General features: G+C 38.2%; 1 long non-coding RNA gene across 2 annotated transcripts; it reads left to right on the top strand.

The window, feature by feature from the left end:
• Nucleotides 1-5,990: 5,990 nt before the first annotated feature.
• Nucleotides 5,991-19,730, top strand: LOC122068872. Of its 2 annotated transcripts, XR_006137282.1 has the most exons (4): nt 5,991-6,211; nt 6,330-6,488; nt 18,970-19,228; nt 19,327-19,730. It is a non-coding gene; the product is annotated as an uncharacterized LOC122068872 (long non-coding RNA). The 2 variants fall into 2 exon arrangements; XR_006137277.1 differs by having other exon boundaries at nt 5,993-6,488.
• Nucleotides 19,731-21,810: the final 2,080 nt, after the last annotated feature.

Genomic DNA, 21,810 nt, shown 5'->3' with positions numbered 1-21,810 from the left:
AGAATAGCTCGAAGACTATTCTTGGGGATGTCAAACCAGTTCGGCCCAATTGGTTTTGATCAGGCCTAATCGCTCCTCCCCCTTAATTTAAAATCTCACACCGTTGCCAGCCAATTAGGTAATCCGGCATTCGGGCCTTGCATGCCAGGGTAAGGGTGCCAAACAGGACCATTCTTTATCGGCTCCGGTTCAAGTGGGCCAATCTCATAATCTTACTGTTTACTGGCAATAGCTGTGGAAGGTAAATGATTAAAATATGGGTGCATTTTGTAATGGCCCAACCACATACCAAAGCATGGTCCACTTTTATCAATGGGCTTCAAGCTTTAAAATTCGTCTTGATTTGCAAGTAAAACCTAGGTGCCTAAGAACCTCTATCCCTAACCAATGGGAAACTAAATTAAATATGCCGTCTCATCGGATATTTTCTTGACATCACGCCTCAAACCCTCATTTCTTGGGGGTAACACGTTTAGTTGGCAATAAATAGTTAGAGAAAAGGAGAGGGGGATCATTGCCAAGCTACATGGCCAATGCATTAGTACGGGGTTTAATGAAAGCATGCATTTGGGGCATCCATCAGGGATGGGATTTTTCATTTCATGAGTGCAAGGAGATCATTCCGCCTTTCCTGTGTGTTGGGCTAAGGATGTAAGTTTGGCATTGACAGCCCAAATAGGGCATGAGCTAAGATTTCTAACATTGAAGGCAGGTTAAGATTGAAAAACATTGACCCTATGTTAGGGCTGGGTCAGACCAACCCAACCTAGCGTTACCCAAGTTGGCCTTTAGTTTAACCCTATTTTTTTATTCAAAAAATAAAATATGGGTCATTGATTCTAATACCTAATTTATATATAATTTTTTAACTTTATCAATAAAATTTTTGTAATTGCTTCCAATTTTCGATCTAATTATCCAATGCGACCATGATCCCAACGGTAAAAATAAGGTCAAAGTTAGGGTTAACCCAACCTAAGAAAAATTCAAGACCAATTAGAGCCAATTGGATTAGGTTGGGCTTAGGTTGAGTTCGGGGTTTAAGAAATCCAACCCAACCCGGGCTGCTTCACCCCTAGTTTGGGCATTAACTTTAAAAAAAAAAANATTCCTGAAAAAAAAAAAAAAAAGTGTGTATTGAAAATTCTGACTCTTTCTTTGTGGCTTCTGTTGTAGGTTCATGCTGTCATGGAGAAATGCCCCCCTTACCATTCTATATTTTCTAACATGTCTTATGGGGAGACCCAGATGCTAGATAAGGCCTTCTATGAGGAAGAGGTGAAAAGGCTCTGCTTAGCATTTGGACAACAGGTAAAAATTTAGACATCAACCATCCAGTTTCGTTTCCAGTTTTGAAGTGCAGAAGTATGCTTCTCTGTGAAGCAACATTTTCGACTTTAAAAGTGGTTGGAAAGAGAACTAGAAGAAGCTAGTAAAAAAGCAAAAAGGAGCAAACCTAAAGAAGAAATCAACTATCAAATATATATATATATATAAATATATATATATATATATAAATATATATATTTTAATCGAGGTCATTAAATTTAAATCAAGTTGCTTTTGAATTTTTCTTTTAAAATAAATAACCACCAATACCTTATTTTTAATGCTCATACACTCAAGACCAAATGTATAAAACTTGTTTCAACTTTCAACTGCCCCTCCACCTTCACCTAACATAACAAGGTTATTTCTACCCAAAAATAAAATAAAAAACCTAACCAGGTTATAATGAGTCAACTGAATCCACGTGGATTAAACAATTCAGCTTTCGCCTATATGGCATCTTATGCACTTCTAAGTGTATGTAGTTCCCCTATGATACCAAAGTATTATTTCCCTCTCATGTAAAGTTCTTTATTAATTCATTTATCTTGCACTTCTAAGTATATGTTTACAAGTTTATGTAGTTCCTCATGATACCAAAGTATTATTTCCCTCTCGAGTGAGATTCTTTATTAATTCCTTTCTCTTGCCCTAATCATGTAGAATCCGTATGGATTGTTTTTTATACCACCATTATAATGGCATGGAGATTCCTCCCAAGGAGGAATCCTCTACCTCAAGTTTCTTATGCTTGTAAGACATTGATGGCTAGTAAGTGACCATCCTTTTCCTACCAAAAAAAAAAAAAAAAAAGTGACCATCCTTTGATTCAAGCCAACAATCCCATAGTTTTTTGGATTCAAGTTTGATTAAATCAAGAGTCAAGACAGAGGGTCAATTTATATCAACTAGTAAATATGATATAGACCTTACTATGAGATGATCCTAACCCCAATCCCATTAAGTCCAATCATGTTCCCCATTTTCTCAATTTGTCATCTTCTTGTTTCCTTTTCTTCATAAACACGACAACTTGTGTGGAATTTTCCCTATTTTTGATTTTTGAACAGTTAATTACTTAATAAATAAAATAGATACAATAAATTATAAAAAAATAACATCCGAATTTTTTGCCCGACTTTTATTTTGGTACTCGAATAATTCTCGAATCCGAATCCGAATCCGATTTTTATTTTGTCCGCTTTTTTGACCGCTTTTTTGACCGAACCCTTAAATTAACCAAACGAATTATTCCGAATAATTCTTCGGCCGAATAATTCCCGAATCCGAATTTGCTAACTATGGGTACAACCTTTATTCCAAGTATACCTCTGAACAACAAATACAGATCCTTTTCCTATATAGCTACCAAACAACCCCTTTCAATTTCTGGTTAGTTATAGAATTGCCATGCCCCTTAAACACTTTGAGATATTTACATAACTGCCACTATCTTTTGGTGTTGACACATTTAGAACTTGGGCAGCCCATAAGTGATCCGACCGGGCTTTCTTTGGAACCCCAGATTGTATCACCATGTTTCTAGTACACTTTATCCTTATGTTCCATTGACATTTATGTTAAATTTTTTTAATCCATAGCACAGGGAATGAATGAGGTAAGCAATTCGGTGCTACTTAGTCTGTTGAGTTTGACGTTGGCATAGGTCCTGTTTGAGCCATTTCTCAAGCAGACAACTCATGTCTCAAACTAAACACCCAAATACCTTTTGACCGTAATAAGATTTGTCAAGATCATTATGATTTAATATCTAGATAACCATTCCTTACTATTCAGTTATGAATCCTTGATTTTGATTAGCCAATATACTCGTGAAGTAGCATTACTACTTAAAAGGTCATAATTTACCTTAACCAAGCATGGGAGACTTGTAGTATGATGCATCCACAGTGTCAAATACCCTTCCTTTCTTTTTTTTTTTTTCTTAATTAGATGATACTGCCATGATTTCGAGTTGACTGGTCACTGTTACTAGGGATCACAATTACAGCTCACATTCTCCTTGTTGAGAAGTTAATTAATTATAACCCATAGATTAAATAGTGGAAAACGTTCAGGACACTTCTCATATTATTGTTCAATCTTCCTGAATTAAGCATCCAAAGCCTGACAGATTTTCCATCTTCCAGGTAGAGAGAAAAATCTAAGGGACTAGAGGAAGGATAATCAGCAAACAGCCAATGAAAACAAGTGAATGGTGAGTGCCAAACCTTTGCGAGTATGGAAACCAGTGGATTTGCAGTTCTTCCCCTTGTAGTAATCTCGCGGGGCTCGCTTTGAAGAAAGAATATCAAGGGAAGAAGTTCTCTTTCTTCGCATTGCCCTTCCCAGCCCTAAGATCAGTCCTAGAGGCATTTTCTGCTGCTTTTACCTCCCCCCGTCAAACGGATGAACAGAAAACCCTACCTAAAGGAAATATTTTATGATGTAAAAGAACAATTAAGCAACACATTACATTGAGAAAAAAAATATGGTGGAAAAAAATAAAATTTCTTGACAAGCAATGAAGACATGAATGAAAAAGAAATGACCAACAGTTAAGACATTGAATAATCTTGAAGGGATTCTTTTATTGGATTATTCGAGAGAATCTGAGCAGTGGTTGAAAAGTTGAACCAACAGCTTAATACTCCAAATAGTCGTAGAACCCTCACTCTTCCTCACATATAATCACATATCTATCCTCTAAAGTACCAGGATTTGACATCTCCCTGATTATTCTTTACCATCACAAACAAATAGTCAACCATACTATTCAACGGCTAGAATTACAAACCTAACTAAACATAAATGTAGTGAGTTCACAAAGTAGAAATTCAAACCACAAATTGCAGGAATCTAACATGTTCTATAGCGATATTCTTCAAATTAATGTGTGAAGATGGAGAGAACAATTCCTAAATGATTAGAGCATTATTCAACCAAGTAAATTTCCCGCTTGGATTTATTGAAGGAGAAACCCAACAAAAAACGTTCGATGAAGATCGAAGAATACAAAATCGCTTCTATACCACAGAAGACAAACCAAAGGAACGGTACTAAGTATTCTTGGATTAGCAGAAAACGTACCAAAGATTAATCGTTCCAGATCGCTTGAAGAATCCTCTGCAAAAATGAGAGGGAGAGCTGGAGAGGAAGAGTTTAACTGTTTAAGCGTGCGCTTGCGGCGCTCAGTGTAGCCTGGTCAGGAAACCAACGGAGGAAAGTCGTGGGTGACTCAGGATATGGTTTTAAATCTCGGGGTACCTGTACCGGTACATATTTGTCCGTATCCGACGGTTCATTTTTCTTGAAAACAAAATTAATTTTTGGCCCATTTTAACCTTACCAAAGACCGTTATGCCAATATAACTGATCCGATACCGATATTTGAAATCTTGCTCAGGGGTCAGAATAGCTCGAAGACTATTCTTGGGGATGTCAAACCAGTTCGGCCCAATTGGTTTCGATCAAGCCTAATCGCTCCTTCCCCTTAATTTAAAATCTCACACCGTTACCAGCCAATTAGGTAATCCGGCATTCGGCCTTGAATGCCAGAGTAAGGGTGCCAAACAGGACCATTCTTTACCGGCTCCGGTTCAAGTGGGCCAATCTCATGATCTTACTGTTTACTAGCAATAGATGTGAAAGGTAAATGATTAAAATATGGGTGCATTTTGTAATGGCCCAACCCCATACTAAAGCATTGTCCACTTCCATCTATGGGCCTCCAAACTTTAAAACTCATCTTGATTTGGAAGTAGAACCTAGGTGCCTAAGAACCTCTATCCCTAGCCAATGGAAAGCTAAATTAAATATGCCATCTCATCGGATATTTTCTTGACATCACGCCTCAAACCCTCATTTCTTGGGGGTAACACGTTTAGTTGGCAATAAATAATTAGAGAAAAGGAGAGGGGGATCATTGCCAAGCTACATGGCCAATGCATTAGTATGGGGTTTAATGAAAGCATGCATTGGGGCATCCATCAGGGATGGGATTTTTCATTTCATGAGTGCAAGGGGATCATTCCACCTTTCATGTGTGTTGGGCTAAGGATGTAAATTTGGCCCTGACAGCCCAAATAGAGCATGAACTAAGATTTCTAACCTTGAAGACAGGTTAAGATTGAAAAACATTGACCCTAAGTTAGGGCTGGGTCAGACCACCCCAACTTGGCATTACCCAAGTTGACCTTTAGTTTAACCCTATATTTTTATTCAAAAAATTAAATATGGGTCATTGATTCTTATACCTAATTTATATATAATTTTTTAACTTTATCAATAAAAATTTTGTAATTGCTTCCAATTTTCGATCTAGTTATCCAATGTGATCATGATCCCAACAGTAAAAATAAGGTCAAAGTTAGGGTTAGCCCAACCCAAGAAAAATTCAAGACCAATTAGGGCCAGTTGGATTAGGTTGGGCTTAGGTTGAGTTCGGGGTTTAAGAAATCCAACCCAACCCGGGCTGCTTCACCCCTAGTTTGGGCATTATCTTTCAAAAAAAAAAAGTCAAGTAACAACGTAATCAATACTTAATTTTTGTGATTTTTATTTTATTTTAAAAATGAAAAAGATTGGATATGCCGCCGTAAGCTAGCACCCATTGCGTTATATCACTCTCAACAGCATACCTATCCCACTTCCTTTTTCTCTCTCTCTCTCTCGACAGCATACTATCCCACATAAGGGCAATTTGAGCCCTCCAACTTAGCAATGCAAATAATCTGGATCGGTGGTGGTCTACCTTCGCCTAGGCGCCCAAGCGTATAGGTGTGGCCTGGTACCGCAGACGCCTAACGCCTAGCGCCTTGCTAGTGTCGACTCGAAATTTGCCCATCGACCGCCTTGGCGCGGTCCTCCAAGGCACCGTCAGGTTTGCTAATTATCAGTTTCGCAGAGTTCATAAAACATAATCGTCCACTCGCACGCAACTTCTTTTCTCAATCCGCACAGTTTTGCCTCTTTTCGACAAAACGGCTCACTTTGGTTAGGTTTTCAGCCCTGTGGAGCTATCGTTGTCTCTATCTGGCTTTTTGGTTGCTACATCTACTTGGCCATTGCAGAAATATGTTTTCAATGATATTAAGGGTTGGGACTTGGGAGAATTCAAGTCTCAAGGAACATTAATGGTTCACCTTTGGAATTCCCTGGTTCGTTTTCTTACTTGTTCGATATCATGGGTTAATTTCATTCTATTTGTTTGTTTGTTTTTACTGGATTTGTGGTTTTATGGATGCATTAAGAGACATTCCCAAGAACTGGATTTGTGGTTGTATGGATCTCGCTCGTTTATTGTCCTATTCGGCATCCTTGTTTTGTTTTCTCATCTATAGGCAGTTGAATTTAAAAAAATTTATGTTGCAAATATAGAACATTCATCCAAAAAACCTCAATTCTTTGCACAGAAGTTTACCCATTTCTTTATCTGTTTATTTATTTATGTTTTTTCAAATTACATGGAATTCTGGATCTATGACAAGTTTTCCAAATTCCGCTTCCTAATAGTGAACTGACATTTTTAACTTTTTGAAGACAGCTTAGGACTTTGTACTTGAGTATTTGTTGTCTTTGCTTTTAAAGAGTGTAAACTGTTACATTTATAAAGACCCTGATGTTCTACCTCTGTAATGGCATTGTTGAAGCTCACCTTGAGAATCGAGGGATGTGTTCTTTAAGTCATATAATTTAATATAGGGATAGCTTCTCTGAGCAAGCAGGGTATTCTAAACCCTCTCACAAAGTTTTTTTTTTTAATAATTATTTATCTTTGTTTAAAAATAATAATATAATAATCCATTTGAGGAGGTGCACTGTACACCTTAGGTTCATAGATCCTTTTTCCTTTAATTTAATGGGACAGGTATTGGTTGATAAGCCGTGACTAATCACCCTGACTTGACAACTCTGTGTTGAGGTTTGATATTCATCCTGAACCAGAAAGGGGAAATCATAAGCCTCAAATCGTCTTTTCTTTGCAAGGTCCTACTATGATTATTACAATGCCTCCTCATTATTACCATTGTTGTTAATACTCCATGAACAACAACAAACTAACACGAATAGTTGACTACTACTGCTATTGTTACTTCTATTAGAACCAGACTATGTCACTACGTGCTCTATCATTTCTTCCTGGCCTCCCTTTTAAATTGCAGATTTCGTGGAATACGTAGGAAAATTGCAGAAACAATCAAACCCTGCTAATGCGAATTGTCTGAGATTTGAAAATAAATCAGTCATGTTCCTTTTTTTTTTTATTGTGCTTTTTTACTTTCTATACTAAAATATTGGTTTGTGTCATTTGCCTTTTAAAAAGTTCCACAGGAATAGGTTATTAAATGCCTTGTAAAAATTACCATTTTGTTTTTAATGGCTTCTAACAAAAGTGGCTTCTTTAGTAAAAATAAGCCTTGGGCTGTTCGGCCTTTGATCTGTGGGGTTTTCATTGTAATAGACCACTTTAATGGGCCTAAAATATGGATAGGAGTTAGGAATTCGGAACTTATTTTATAATTTTGATTAAGTCCTAGTTACAATATGACTTTTTTAAGTTCTTTATTGGTCAATTAAGTAGCTAGTTTGATTAGTAGTTGGTTTAGGATATTTGTAATCATGTTAGGAATCATTTTTTGAGTCTATATATATCTATGTCGCTAGCCATTCAGGCACACAAATTTATGAAATGAAGATATCTATTCGCTGTTTTTTGGTGATTTCCTGCCCCTTTTTCCTATTATCATATCTGTTCAATCTTCCTTTCCATTTCTTCTCTATAATCCACTTAATCACAGTTCAGAACTTGTTAAGCCTATTACTTGCAGGTATACTTTTTTCTCAGAATTTTCAGTTTTTAGATTTTGCTTTGATATTGAGTTATAGTTAGTAGGTTAGTTGCTGGATATATCATGCCGAAATCTGATTTTAATTTGCTTTATTATTCTCAGATTTAACTTAAGTTTTTAAAAGCCACAAATTCTAGTCAAATTCTGGATTTCCTAGTTTGGATCAATTTGCTGCATTGTCTGGGCTCCATATCAATCCTGCAAAGTCCCTTATCTTCTTGGCTGGGATCTCTGACTCTGCCAAAGCCTCCCTGTTGGAGCAAACTGGCTTTTGCATTGGGCACCTTCCGGTAAAGTACCTAAGGCTTCCCGGTATTCTGGCCAAGCTTTCTACCCATCACTGCACGCCTATGCTGGACCTCATTAGGAAGCGCCTCTAGCTCTGGAAAGGAAAGCTTCTATCATTTGCGGGCCGTCTTGAGCTCATTAGATCCGTTCTTTAAGGGTACTACATTTACTGGTCGGGTATCTGTGGGCTTCCAAAATCCATCATCTCCAAGCTAGAGTCCATTTTTGCCTCTTTCTTGTGGAAAGGAGGCAACTTCTCCAGATTTCTTCGCCTTATCTGCTGGGCTGCTGTTTGCCTCCCTAAAACAGAAGGGGGCTTGTCTTGAGAAGGATTAAGGATGTTAATCTGGCTGGTATCATCAAGTTGGCTTGGAAGATCATCTCTAAGAAGAAGAGCATATGGGTTGAATGGGTCTACTCGAATCCTCTTAGATCGGATTCTTTTTGGACAATGAAAATTCCAGCTGATGCCTCATGGGTGTGGTGTAAAATCATGGCTATCCGCCCCTTTATCTCTGTAGCCATCTCCACCAAGATTGGTAATGGGGCCAATACTTTCCTTTAGCTTGACTCTTGGCACCCCAAAGGAATTTTGTACCACTCTACAACTGCCAGAAGCATCTATAACTTGGGCTTATCCAAGTTTGCCTTGGTGGCTAATATCCTTTCTGCTGGCAATTGGTCTCCCCTGGCCCAATCTTTGGCCCATCTTGCAGACATATGGAACTCCCTGCCGGTCATTTCCGATTCCCAATGGCAAAGACAAGACACTATCCTCTGGATGCCTTCTGCTTCAAAGCTCTTCTCTGCCAAGGCAGCTTGGGAATTTGTTAGGACGCATGGCCCGGCCTCCCCATGGCACAGACTCATATGGTTCAAGCACCACATTCCTCGTCAGAGCTTCACGGCCTGGAGAGCTTTTACTTTCTCCTTGCCCACCCATTCCTTCCTCATTCAGAGAGGCATTCCAGTTGACCCAAAGTGTATCCTTTGCGGAAATGAGCAGGAAACTTAGAGCACCTCTTCTTTTCTTGCACTGTTTCATCCTCCATCTAGAAGGGGATTGTCGCAAAATGCTGGCCAGTTAATAGGAGAATTCTCCTTTTTCATAGGGAGTGGATTTGGATGGATATGACCTTCCAGGGAAAGTCTATTTGTTACACAGTGGGAAGGTTAGCCTTCTGCGCAACTATAAACCAAATCTGGATAGAAAGAAATCACAGAAAATGGACCTCCAATTCTCGCTCTCTTGACAAGATTTGGGGTTTCATCTCCTTTGATGTCAAAACAAAAATTTCTCGGATTACTTCCACTTGTAATTCCTTTCCTAGAAACTGTCATATTGTAAATTCCTGGGAGCTGCCCAGCTCCACCACTAGGAATAGCCCCTCTCCCTGAGTTGTTTTCAATTTCTTCCCCCTCCCCTTCTTAGGGGCTGTATTGTCTTTTCTTTTCTTTCACTTGGTAATGAATTATTTATTCACCCAAAAAAATAGTTCTGATTTATTTGGCTTAAGCTAATATCAATTTAGTGCTAAATCATCTGTTTGAATCCCTAATTTAACTTTGCTTTGAATCCCCAGAAATCCCTAATCGATTCTGCAATTTTTGGGCTTTCCTAATTCCTAGTTGCAGAAGGATTACTCCATAACTCAAGATCCAACCATTTGAATTGGATGAGACTTTCCAGGCTTTCAATACCTAATAAACTGACCCTTCGGTTGCCGTTTGGAGCACATCAGATCTGTTTTGTTCAAGCTATTAAGTTTCCTTTCATATGGTTCTAGTTTCTATGTACTGCAATCCTATTGAGCTAATCTCCTACTAGATTTTCCCTGGTTTAGAATTAGTCTTCATTAATTGGTGTCGGAGATATGGATCTTACTGAAGGATTGTAGAGTCATCATTTCTTTGACAAGAATGTTTTGAGAGTTGCTGGATTTCTTCTTATCATTCGAGAGAAGCCAGAATTTTATTTCAGAAGGAAGATTGATCATGTGGTTCTGAATCGGCGTCTCTACAAAACTCGTGGATGAGTTTTCTTAAGCCGGGGAGTATTGACGCAGATTAATTACAGAAGTGGGCTTATTTAGTGAAAATAAGCCTTGGGTTGTGTTATATGTGTCTGACCTTTGGTCCAAGGGTTTTCTTTTTAATAGATCACTTTAATGGCTCTAAATATGGGTAGGAGTTAGGAACACCAAATTTAATTCATTACCTAGTTTTTAAGTTGGAGTTCTAGTTATAATAGGAGTTATTTTAAGTCTTTATTAGTAAATTAAGTAGGTAGTTTGATTAGTAGTTGGTTTAGGCTATTTTCTAATCATGTTAGGATTCATATTTGTGATTAATGTTAAAGAAATAAGAGTTAATTCTGTACCACAAGGGTATTTCAGACCATAGTTGTCAAGGTGACAGCGACAAAGGCGACGGAAGTTAGTTAAAAACCAAGGCGACACCAACAAGGCATTGCCTAGGTGACAGTCCAGGCTGAACCGCCTTACCGCCTAGGTGCTTCCTTGATAACTATGTTTTAGACCTTGCAATTCATTATTTTTGGTTGAAGGGGAAGAAGGAGAAGAGAAGGAGAGAAATGGTGCTAGAATGTTGTGGGAGAGTGCACATTTCTCCCCTATATTGATTCACTTAACTTATCAAGGGAAATTACATCCTTACCCCCATGCTAATATAAGATAGCCAAAGGAGGTAAAAAGTAAAAACACATTACAACATATTACAACATAATAACCATGTACCTAAAGTACCCTTATTACATTAACTCTAATACTTACTAATGCAAGAGTAGATTACAAGTAACTAACTCCGCAGTTTATAACCCCAAACAATACAAATAGGAGCAAGAAACAAAGAAATAATACCATCAAATAAACCCTCAAGGATACAATACCCATATAGGAGCAAAACCAGCCCAAAACCTAACCCGATAGGAGAGAGAAAAACCTTCTATAGAGCTGGAGAGAGAAAGGTGCAGCCAGGTTTGTGGAAGTCCGATTGAGCTACACTTTTGGGTGTAGATAGTCCCTAGGGAGGGTACAAAAATCCGCAAAGTTGAGAGGATTCTGACGGCTGGTTGTGAAGTTACAAGCTTTCTTGATTTTCTGACCTATGAGAGAAAACTGAGAAGAACCTTCAAGAACAGCAGCTGAATGCTTCCAACAGTGACTAGGTAAGGATCGTGGGACCCTTATGAGGCCTAGAATACCCTGATTGAAGACCTGGTTGAACAGAGTACAGAAGAGAGAAAGAGAGGAGATCAATCTCTCTCTTATTCCCACTAGGATTGCTGATCGGTTCTGATTTCTAGAGACTTTTATCAAAATCTGAACTATACCTCTTGAATGTTACAACAAATAAAATAAAAAAGAAGAATAAAACAGATAAGGGATTGAGAAGGGTGAAAGAGAATAAAGGAAGTGGCTATCTCGGCTTGGGCTTCGCACCCACAGCTATCTCAGCTGCTCTAAGCATTTAGTCGCAAACTTTCTTTCATAAATGCAAATTTTCTTTCATTAAAATCTCCCCAATAATGGGACATATGCCTCTCTATTTATAGAAGGGAAGTTTACAATCATACTAATACTAGGAGCTAGTTTCCCAATAGGACTAGACACTCCTACTACAATTAGGAATTCAAAATAGGACTAGGACTTGACTTTATGACTCCAACATGGAGTAGGACTAACTAACTAATAGTCCATATAGGACTTTACAACCAACTAATGGCCTAATGGACCTTTATTAAATTAAATAGCAACTAATTACACTAATGAATAAAATCTCGTTTTCCTACCTTCTACCCATATTTTAGGCCTATTAAAGTGGCCCATTTCAAAGAAAATCCATGGGATCAAAGGCCCAACACATACATAACACAACCCAAGCTTATTTGCAATAAAATAAGCCCAAGTGACTTATCTACATCACTTACACCTTAAACTGGAGAATAAATGCCATACATTCCAAGCTTGCATAGAAGGATTGAACTGATGAGGAATGAGCCATTTGGTGAAGATGTTAGCCAACCAAACTCTTGTTCTCACAAAAGGAGTGATGTAGCCAAAGTCAATCTTTTCTTTGATGAAATGTCGATCCACCTCAATATGCTTTATCCTGTCATGTTGCATAGGGTTGTGGGCTATATTTATAGCGACTGTTGTCACAATAGAGTCTCATAGGTTCCCCAGTATCAAACCCCAACACTTAGACCATCCTTCTCAACCATAGGAGTCCACATACTCCATGAGCCATGGCCCTGAATTTTTGCCTTTGCAATGGTTCGGGCCACAATAGTTTTTTTTTTTTGATCCGCTATGCCTTGTTGTGTGTGGCATATAATAATCCTTTCCTTAAGTGGATTTCAAGTACTTGTGGATAGGATACACAACATGATGCGGATCCAGGTTCCAAAAGTCGGAATCGGATCGCTTAGGGCCCACAAGAATGACTAAAAATCTCAAATTTAATGGTTGGGGGGCAATCTTGTAAATTTAGGAACACTCTAGCACTTAAAAGAGAGGAAAATAAATGATAGGGTCAAATTGAGATAGAAATTAAAAAGGGAGGGGTATTCTGGAATTACAAAAGATGAGGGGAATAACAGAACACAAATTTAGGAAAAGGAGGGGGTTAACTATAAATATAGAAAATTAAGTCACTTAAGAATAGAAAAAAAAAAGAAATCACCTTCTTCCTTCTCATGATACTAACCAAAGGCGGAAACCAGTTTCTAGTACGATGGGCAGAGATCCTTCATCTAAACCCAGATTAGGTTCAGATTTTAGAGCTTAAATCTTAACTCAAGGCCTTCTTGAATGCAACTTAAGAAGCTCCAATATTATAGATAAGCACAAAGGTTTAATCTGGTCAGATTGTACCTCATGGAAGACAGGGAGGCAGATTTCGGTTTCAGTGTGAAACTTCCAACAGAGGGCACTTCCAACTCTTATCTTCTAGGGTTTTGATCGCCCAAGAGAGGGGAGCCTTCGATCAAAATCTCAGCCCAAACAGATCTCACAAGAGAGAGATCGACCTACACTTGTGGTGCTGCTAACGTTGTCCAAAAACAGGGGCTGGGAGTGAGGACCAGCAAGAAGAAGAATGAATAACAGAAGGAAAAGAAAACAGAGGAAAAAGAAAAAAGAAGATGAAATAAAGAAGAAGAAAAGGAGATTAGGAAGGAAACAAAAGATGGACACCCACGGCAGCCAAGGTTCTCACCCAAAATTCTCAACCAAGATTAATTCTTCAAAAAAACTTCAAATCTCAAACTGAGTTCTTCTCTATTACATGACTAATATAAAGGAAAAATCAAACAATTAATGGAAACTACTTGAAAATGGAAACTATTCTAAAATTAGAAGCTAGCTAATTTAAAAAGGAATTAATTCTAAAACAAAAGAAAATCAAATCAAATCAAAAAGATTTTTTTTTTCTTAAATCCATCATGCAACTGCATCACAACATCCAAGTGCCCATTCTTAAGAGCATGCATAAGCTGACTCACCACCCCAACTACATAGGTGATGTTTGGATGAGTCAAAGGGAGGTGGATTAGCTTCCCACTAGTCTCTGGTACTTCCCTGCATCAATAAGGGGTAATAGGAGAGTTTGCTAGTTTGCAACCCAATATTCTTGTTTCTTTCAAAATGTCAGTGCAAACTTCATTTGGCAGATATTTATTCTCTTATTAGACCTTGACACTTTAATCCCCAAGAAATACTTCAAGGGTCTAAGATCTTTAATCTCAAACTGTTGGGATAGGTAGGTCTTCAGTCTGACTAACTCAACCCTATCATTTCCAATCACTATAATATTTTCCATTCTTCATAATGGCCTGTCTAAACATCTCAAACAAAGTCTTTGGGGATTGTTTGAGGCCATATAGTGCCTTTTTTAGGAGACACTTTCCTTTCAACCGAAGGGAACTTGAATTCGGTGGAGTTTGGATGTACACTTCCTTTTCTAAGTCACTATGGAGGAAAGCATCCTTCACTTCGAATTGATACAATGGTCAGTCTTGATTGGCTGCCAATAATAAGAGAACTCTTATTGAGTTGCCATTAGCCACAAGAGCCATACACCTGACTGTACCCTTTGTCCACCAATCTAGCGCATATCTCTCAACAACATCATCCAATCGGTACTTGATTGTGTATACCCATCTTCATTCAATTGGAACCCTTTCCCTGGGAAGATCAACCAGTTTTCAAGTGTAGTTCTTCTCAATTGCCATCATTTTCTCAAACATGGATTCCTTCCACTTTGGGTTAGACACGGCATCGGTGACGTTCTTGGGAATAGAAGTGGAGGAAAGAGCAACAGAAAAGGCAACACCTGTAAGAGAGATAGCATTATAGGAAAGAAAATGGGCTATAGGAATTAGGATTAGTGCAAACTTCTTTCTTTCCTTTTCAAATAGCAATGGGAACATCTAATTCAGATGGAAGAGAAAGAATGGTACCTAACTGAGAAAGGTTAATATGAGAATGTGGATCTAAAGAGGACTTTTGGAAAGTCTTCTTTCACTTTCTTTTGTACACAAATAACTCTTCCTTACCAGAACCAACACTTTGATGATCACCAATGTCAACAAACATCCACTTCTTTGTGTTTCCCAACATTAAGCAAGAATGGAAGAAAAGGGGTGGCATCAACATCCTTTTCACTCTTGTTATTCTCCCCTTGAAAAGGATGTTGATGAGGAGTAAAGAAATGTATAAATTCAAAGAAGGTGACATCTTTGGAGAGAAGTCGCCTTCGGAAAGAGGGATGGTAGCACTAATAACCTTTTGTAGTGGAGCAATACAAAAAAAAAATAATAATAAAGGCATTTGAGGGCCTTAGGATGAAGTTTAGTCCGAGAAAACTTATTAACATGGACAAACCATATACACCCAAACACCTTGGGGGAAGAGAGAAAATAGAAACCCAAAGACTCAAGGTTCCCAAAGGGGATTTGGAACTAAGGAGTTTAGTGGGTATGCAGTTGATTAAGAGGACAATAGTAAGAAGGGCATTAGATAAAAAAGTCTTAGTTACATGCGTGCCCAATAGACTTTTAGTGACTTTCAACTACCCCATTTTATTGGGATGTGTCAACACAAGCAATCAGATGAATAACGCCATTGTTGATAAGAAGTTTTGGAGTCCACCATACATAGATGCCCCCTTTATCAAAATGAACAATTTTAATTATAGTATCACATTGAGTACGAATTATTCGATAGAAATTTTTGAAGGCACCATAGACATCACTCTTATGTTTCTCCTATGGTCGTTTTAGGCCTGCCCCTAACTCTTTAGTTCCTTCAATCTAAATTATATCACTCTTCCTTACTGTTGCATCCCTAGGCCATTGTTGAACATGGCCATGCCACTTCAAACAACTTTCTCGGTGTTTATCACGAATCGAGGCAACTCCCAAATCAGCTCTAATATGGTCGTTCCTTACTTTATCCTTCCTAGTTTTGTCGCACATCATCTTAGTGTCCTCATCTCTATTACACATCTTATCTATATGACGCTTCTTAACTGCCCAACATTCCACCCCATACATCATTGTCGGTCGTATGATTGCCCTATAGAATTTTTCTTTAAACTTTAAAGGAATATGTCAGTCACACAACACTCCAAGCGCACCTCTCTGCTTCATCCATCCCACTTTAATTATCTATGAAACATCATCCTCTATATACCTTCTTTATTTATGGTTGACCCCAGATATCTAAAATAATCACTTTACAGTATCTTCTTAGTTTTCACCATTTTGTTATCCATCTTTGTGTGATTAAAGTTGCATATCATAAATTTCGTCTTCATTCTACTTTTCTTAAAAGCTCTTGATTCAAAGTTTGATCTCCCTATCTCCAACTTAGCATTACACCTTGTTTTTGTCTCATCCTCCAAAACAATATCATCAGCAAAGAATGTACATTATACACTATGGAACATCATCTTGAATGTTCTTGGTTAAATCATCCATGCTAAGCGCAAACGAGGGCTTAAAGTTGATCCTTGATGCAACCCAATTGTAATTGGGAATTCACTTCTTTGCCCTCCCACGATTCTCACACTAGTCACCGTGTCCTCATACATATCTTTAATTATATTTTGCATATTTACTTGACACCCTTTTCTTCTCTAGTACCAAATTAACTTTCTAGGGTCTCTGTCGTAGGAATTTTCTAGGTCAATAAAAAGATCATATGGAGATCCTTTTTGCAAGCTGTAAATTTTTCCATGAGCCTCCTGAATAAGTAAATGGCTTCTGTCGTGTATCTACCTAGCATAAAACCAAATTGGTTCCCTGAAATCATAATTTCTCTTCTCGGTTGGCTTCCATAACCTTCTCCCACAATTTCATAGTATGACCAAGGTTTAAAGTATTTGTGCGTATCGTTTTATATTGGCCGACACGTATCGTTATCGGTCATTATTGATACAATACAGGTAATATAAAAGTTATTTGTATCGATGTGTATCATAACGTATTGTACGATACACAACGATACAGTACGATACACATCGATACAATTCGATACATACAAATACCCAAACATTTAAAAATCCAACTGTATTGGAACGTATGTCTCTTTAAAGGGGCAGAATGCCTTTTATCAAACTAGAATCGTGAAAACAGACGCTGTGAGGCGAGTTTTTGGGCATTTTTCTCTGCAAAATTACCCCCAGTAAACAAATCCCCCAAAAAAATTTAGGGCCCAAGGCATCGCCCCCCACACCCTGCACCCCCTACGCAAGGTGACCTCTTTCCCCCTTGCTATCTCCATAGCCTGCTTACTGCCAAGCGGAACTGCCATTATTTGGGAAAAATCACCAGTACTTCCTGGATTAAACTAAGATCAAGCTTCACCAACAACAATAATGTGCCCACTTTTGAAACATTGTCTTAGTCGCTCATATTCATGGAGAAGCAAGCTCCCAACAATGACATGAACTAGCTTAACACTCTTCATGGCACCCATGGCAATGGGAATAGAAAACATGTAAAAAAACTCATCCTTTATAACAATTTCAACTGAATTTTTAACTGAATGCACTTGTCTCTCCATACAGTGTTATCCATTTGTTTATGCGTGACACATGCTATATATTGCTTATTTATTTGTGCAAAAGTGTATCTCCATGTGTATCCTATACATTTCTATGCATATTTTGCATATCTCCAATATGATACGATACACTCCAATACGTTTCTTAAAATCAGCTGACCGATACGGCAACCAATACCGATACTTTAATCCTTGAGTATGACTCATTAATTTTATGCCTATATTGTTATTGCAGCTCTGAAAAATTGTAGGATCTTCTGCTGGTCAGATCCAACCTAAGTTCAGAAGTTGATTTTCTGAATTTTCTCCCCAAAACAGTGTGTCTCTCAGGCTGGAGGAGAAACCAAATTGCAAAAGATCAGGGTCTTTGATCAGCCAAGAATAGGTATTGGATGTACCTTACAGTAGTACCAATTAACCCCTAAAATAAGAGAGGGACCTGATGGCCTGATATAAAGTAATTGAAGATCTCAATATTTTCAAATTAAAATTCCAGAATGTGAGCCGATAGCCATTATATGCAGATGACCCTGGTAGAATGATAACTCCAAGAACAACAAGGTATAGGTTGTAGAAGTCCCTAGTTTATCTTCATATTATCATCAACTAGGGCTGTAGATAAAATGTAGGCAGCATAGGTTGCCGCAACCATAAATCGCAGTCCTTGAATGGACTATCAAAACCAGACTATGAGAATGAAGGTGAAGACTGATGATTGATGCTCTGTGACAAAAGATAAACTAATCACCAGTCCACACAATACCTGAAAGAGAAAAGAAGAGAAGCGAAGATGGAGGGAATCGATGGAAGAAGAAGAGAGATCTAAACCCATGATAGGTTCAGTTTAACTATTGTGGTCTGCCAATAGGTTTTTTATAATTTCAAAACAAAGTCACTCTTAGTAGGATACCAAGTCCTACTAAGAGTATACATTGACCAACTCAACCCAACTATATCCTAACTAGGAAAACCGAAAACCAAATATAACACAACAAGGACACTCCCCTATTGTGACTTATCGAAAATCAGAGTACCGAAAGGTATAAAATACCCCTGTGGTAAGTATATAACATCTTCTGTTATAGTGGAAAGTGATGGGAATGTCCTCCATTCCAATTTTACTGAAAACCCAGATCAGGAATTTTATCCTAGTAGTGTGATGCCTTATTGCGGTACCGACTCAAGGTATGTGTATACTAACAACCTTTCCACTCTTATACAGCGTATAAGCATGAAATCCTTCACTTTAGTTGTTGGATTGCAATTATCTTTTGTTTTGGTTCAAGGCCACTTTAAAAGTTGAATTGAACTTCTGGCTTTCTTGGAGTCTTATATGCTTTTATGCATGCCAGTGCTATTACCACTCTAGGAAAACTTGGTTTTCACTTGTGCTGATTGATTTTGTTGAACAGTATGACCCTACTGTGAGCTCTTGGCTGCAAATCACCGTAGATGCCAGACAAGAAAGGCTGATCCTTGAAAATCTGAAGTCGATCAATGAATTTCCTGACATGAATAGCATGGATGAATTGATATGCAGATGTGATGTCCATGCAAGTTTAGCTTTACTTAGGAGTTTATCTCATGAGGATTGACAATTGTGCTGATGCTGTTAAAAGCTGATTTTAGAATTGCTTAGGCAGGTGCGATATAGAACTCTGAAATATCTTGGTAAGGATAGTTGATTTTTGACTCGAGGTACTTACGGGTGCAGTTTGTAAATTCCTGTTCGATTGTGGTAATCTAGTCCCTTTTTTTTTATGTTGCAGCAGGGGAAGCTAGTTGGGTGATGTGAGGTATGAGGTAAAGTGGTAAACTATTGTTTTATGACATTTACATCCATAATGTCTTCTACCATATTTGACATTGTTCCTAGTGGTTCTTCCTCTACAGTTCCCCTCCACGTGTTTTCTTTTTCCTTTTTTATGCTTATATGCATTTACTAACGCCCATGTCCTCTTTCAGTGGTTCCTGTTACTTCGAAAATTTACTCATGTTTGCTCTTATCAAGTGATGTATAGCAGCATGGACATGTAGATGTAGTCTTCCTCAGAGCCACTATTACCCTTTTGGTGTATTGGACATGCTTCTAGCTTTATAAAGGAAAGCAGATGGCCTAACCTGTAAAGGATTCCATGTCCTCTCTATATATATAAATGTTGATACTTGAATAGATTGAGTCCCTATCAAATTACATATGGGGTTGCTTGGTTAGTAAATGTGGACCATGTACATTAATGGAGATTAGGATTTGAAACTATATCAGAAAATACACTGGGTGGATACAACCTTTTGGTCCCCTGAAACATTTCCCAGAATTATGCCCTTCCATTTCTGAAAGTGTAATCAATACTCTTAGCATATGGGGCATGTACCCTTCGCCTAAGTAAGGAAAGCTCAACATCCATTTCTCATATTCATGTTGATTGCAGTGATACGTCTGCATTAGGTGACAGTTATGAGGGAATTAGTATAGAGCCATAGACTAGACTAGGTTTTTATGAGCTTAGGCCCATCAATTTCATGTATGGGTAAAATCTTAGGCCCAAGACAGATCCAGTAATCCCAGATTAACTGTACCAGGCAAGGCTGGACATGGGCTATTAGTTGTTGTAAAATTGGGCTGGTCTCTAAGTTTTGATGATCTCTCCAGCTAGAAACTTGGGGCAATGCAAAGAATGAGGATGCGACCTACACCATGTTTTGAATCAGTGCAGGTCCAGTTCATAATGAAGATTCCCTAACAGTTCGTAGTTGGTTGACAGCCTTAGTTTATCTACTCTGTGGGTTAGTTATTGGGACTCTTAGAGGTATTGTGGTTCTGTCCATATCGTCACTTGTTTGTCTGATCGCCATTGTAGGAAGCTGTGGATGAACTGGAAAACTTGAATCTACTAAATCTAAAAAAAAAATTTAATAAGCCTTTATTGAGCACATTTCCCGTCTCTTCTAAAGAAAGAAGTGGGGTATTTCTTTGGAAAATTATGCTCAATTTCATATGTGGTAATTCCTGGGGAAAGAAAATCCACACAAACCGGATTTTTTTAAGAACGTATCTAGAGAAAATTGGATTTGGTTAGACCATATGTGGTTGGCATTCCAACCCACCATTCCACTCTAGTTATTGTTCTGAATTTAGATTAGAGTTGGTTCATCACTTTGTGAACAGATGCTTACTATGTGTAAATAAGGTGCCTCTTATTTTTTTTTATTTTTATCAGAAGAAAAGAAAACTCATTAAGTATATATAAGTAATTAAGTACATCAATGTCCAGATTAGTGATGTCTCTGTGTGAGTTTGGTAATGATATTGGTTGCAACAATTTGTTCGTAGGCCTAAGCATGAAGGTTGGTATAGATACAAAATTATTAACTGAGGTTGAGCACAAAGGTGCCTTTTATTTATAATCTATCTGAATAATGGAAGGTTGTCTCATTGTGGGATTCTTAACATTTGTATAGATTTTCATTACCAATAAAAAAAAGTGCATACCCAGTGCATAAGACTCACCATTGTGGGGTTTGGAGAGGGTCATAATGTATATAGCTTTACCCTGCTTTGTGGAGAGGTTGTTTAATCACTAGATTGTTATGAAGCAACAACCTTACCATTGTCCCGAGGTCCCCTCTGTTTTCATCACCAATATAAGCTGCGAAAAATTGTATGTAGACCGACCTAGATTTTGCTTGCTTTGCTTTCTTTGAGAAATTATGTTAGGTTGGGAGGTTTACAAGCTTTGATGGTGTCCTTATGGTGTCTGGCCCTCTTGACCAACTTTAGATTGCCCTCTACAAAAGTGAGGATATTAATAGTTCTATGGTTAAATAGTATATGTGCTTGGAGGCTGGAGCATCATCAATTTGACTAGAGCCTTGAACAAAGTTTGAAAATAGACCAAGCATGGGTTTGTTCTGGGCCAGGCCCTGTGGTGGACCACAGTCCAAATTATCTGACAATTGGGCCAATCCATCCAACCATTGACTGTTCAAGCCTGGCTGAAGCCCATGTGACCATCACATCAAAACTCAGCAAAGAAGAAAAATCAGCCATTAGAGGTGGAAAATCAAACATGTAGGGGACCTTTTTGTGACTTTACTATTGGGATATCCGCCCACAGGGACAAGGACAGCCAGACAGGCATTAGGTTTTAGAGAGAGAGAGAGAGAGTTGGTGGCAGGCCACAGTCCTGAGAGCTTTGGTTAGTCAAAGATGGGTGACAGAGGAAGTGAAGGAGAGAGTGTGGGGTGGGTCT

This window comes from Macadamia integrifolia, chromosome 2 (assembly GCF_013358625.1).
Source record: "Macadamia integrifolia cultivar HAES 741 chromosome 2, SCU_Mint_v3, whole genome shotgun sequence".
Lineage (NCBI taxonomy): Eukaryota > Viridiplantae > Streptophyta > Magnoliopsida > Proteales > Proteaceae > Macadamia > Macadamia integrifolia.
Note: the sequence above shows the minus strand (reverse complement) of the source record. Positions and strands in the feature narration are given on the sequence as shown.